This window comes from Trichechus manatus, unplaced genomic scaffold (assembly GCF_000243295.1).
Source record: "Trichechus manatus latirostris isolate Lorelei unplaced genomic scaffold, TriManLat1.0 scaffold00053, whole genome shotgun sequence".
In the NCBI taxonomy this organism is placed as follows: domain Eukaryota; kingdom Metazoa; phylum Chordata; class Mammalia; order Sirenia; family Trichechidae; genus Trichechus; species Trichechus manatus.
In genome coordinates, this window is record NW_004443989.1 from 12,920,679 (window position 1) to 12,923,305 (window position 2,627).

Sequence of the window (2,627 nt, forward strand, 5' to 3'; positions counted from 1 at the left end):
ATTCAGGGATCAGAAAGAGAAGGAAGATATAGAGAGATGAGAAACTGAGCAATGAAGAAAGACAAAAAGGGAAAAAGAGGGAAAAGAAAACAAAACAAATTAAAAAAAAAAAAACGAGAAAGGCCCCCTGAAAAAAACAGGAAAAAAAAAAACCCAACAAAAAAAGAAATGCTCTCAGGGTTCCCTCCACACGTCTGTGGAAGCTGAAGGGGAGTTCCTTGTCACGCAGCTCCGCCTGGCCAGAAAGGGCTCCCAACTCAAGAAAAGGAAAAGAAAACAAATGAACAAAAGCCCTGGGATCCCACCAGCACGGTAGCCCAGACCAGGAAGCAGCTCCACACTCAAATGAACCTCTGCAGCCCCTCAGGAAGAAGCAAAGATGGCGCACAGAGCCAGGCACTCGAGCGAAATGAGGGGGAGGCGGTGAGAGGCAAGCAAGAAATCGAAGGAAGCAAAAAAAAAAGAAAAAAAGCAACACCAGCAGCCAACAAATGGCAGTCAGAGAGCCAGCTAGTGTGGGCTGGTGTTTCTGGACAAGAGACTGTGTCCACGGGAAGCAGAGGAGGCCGAGTGTGGGTGAAGAAGGGAAAGCATATATCACAAATTGCAGGCGCTCTGCAGTGGGGCTCCAATTTCTTGATATTGGAAATCAACTCATGCAGCTGGAAATTCTGTCTCATGTCATTCTTCTGAGTGACCACAGGACAGAAGGGATACAAGAAACCCTCCTCAGAAGCTCTGTCTGTAGTGAATTGAAGCAGTAAAAGCAACAGACATAGCCACATTTCAGGTATATGGGTTTTCAAGATAATCCCAACATATAAGACATATGTTTGCTTTTTAAAATTGTTTAACCATAACCACTTTCTCTTTTCCAGCAGGTTCTTCTCTGGCCTCCAGTGTCTCCCACTGGCAGTCAGTTCTGGAATGAGGTACACAAATAAGGAGTTTTTTTTTCTTTTTTTATATAATTTTTTTTATTGTACTTTAGATGAAAGTTTACAGAACAAATGGTTTCTCTTTAAACGGTCAGTACACATATTGTTTTATGACATTGGTTAACAACTCCACGACATGTCAACACTCTCCCTTCTCGAACTTGGAGGACTTTTTTTTTTTGATGAAAATATACATAGCCAAAGTTACACCATTTCAAAAGTTTTTACATGTATAATTCAGTGACATCGATTACATTCTTCCAGTTTTGCTGCTATTCTCACTATCCTTTTCCAAATTATTCAATCACCATTATCTTCAACTCACTGTCCCCTGGGCTTCCCATCAAACTTTTTGAGTTGCTGTTGTCAGTTTGATCTCACACACATAATTCTTTTTTTTTTTTTTGTACCTTAGATGAATATTTACAGAAAAATAGTTTCTCATTAAACGGTACACATATTGCCCTATGACAATGGTTAACAATCCCATGACATGTCAACACTGTTGCTTCTCAACTTTGGGTTCCCTATCACAGCTTTCCTGTCCCCTCCCGCCTTCTAGTCCTTGTCCCTGTGCCTCATTATTCCCGTTTTGTTTTATGGGGCTGTCCATTCTCTGACTGAAAGGTAAACCTCAGGAGTGACTTCACCACTGAGCTAAAAGGGTGTCCAGGGGCCATACTTTCGGGGTTTCTCCAGTCTGTCAGGCCAGTAAACCTGGTCTTTTTCTGTGAGTTAGAAATTTGTTCTACATCCTTCTCTAGTTTTGTCCAGGACCCTCTGTTGTGATCCCAGTCAGAGCAGTCAGTGGTGGTAGCCAGGCACCATCTAGCTGTACTGGACTCAGTCTGGTGGAAGCTGTGGTAGCTGTGGTCCATTAGTTCTTTGTACTAAACTTTTCCTTGTATCCTGTTCTCTTCATTCTCCCTTGCTCCAGAAGAGGTGAGACCAGTGGAGTATCTTAGATGGCTGCTCACAGGCTTTTAAGACTCAGATGTTACTCACCAAGGTAAAATGTAGAACATTGTCTTCATAAACTGTGTTATGCTAGTTGAGCTAGATGTTCCCCAAGACCATGGTCCCCACAGCCCTCTGCTCAGCAATTCAGTCCCTCAGGGAGTTTGGAAGTGTCTATGGAACTTCCATGGCCTTTCTCTGTACAAGTTGTGTTGGCTTCCCCAGTATTGTGTAGTCTCACCCTTCACCAAAGCTACCACTTACCTGTTAGACAAGGAGTTTTTATGAAGAGATTCCTCATTCTACCTACTGACATTTTGCTTCTCTTTAATTCAATCAGATTTTAGTTAAATTCTGATATAATTGTGATTTTTATTGATGGAAGAGAGAAATTACTACAAGCAAAGTAGATAATTTTATCTTGAGAATAATTTATTTCAAATATGGAAAAATCACTATAGTATCATCTAGACTAGATCTTGAATACTATTTCTGTTGATCTGGATTTAGAACTGAAATTAAAAAAAAAATTTGGCATCAAGTTTAATCCTTATGAATGGAGCTAGTTTGATACACTCCTTGCTTAGAAAAGTAGAATTGCAGCTTTAGATCAAGGAAATAAAAACATATTAGAAGTCTTTTTAGAAACCACACTCATCAGACCACAGTAATTTCTTGAGAAAGTCTTTTCCTCCAGATTGTAAAGATCCTATTAAAAGTCCAGTAAATAAA

At 40.4% G+C, this 2,627-nt stretch overlaps 1 pseudogene; it reads right to left on the bottom strand.

Moving 5' to 3' along the window:
* The window catches only part of LOC111820832 (ret finger protein-like 4A), an 8,511-nt pseudogene extending 7,653 nt beyond the window's left edge, over window positions 1-858 (bottom strand).
* Between the last annotated feature and the right edge of the window lie 1,769 nt (window positions 859-2,627).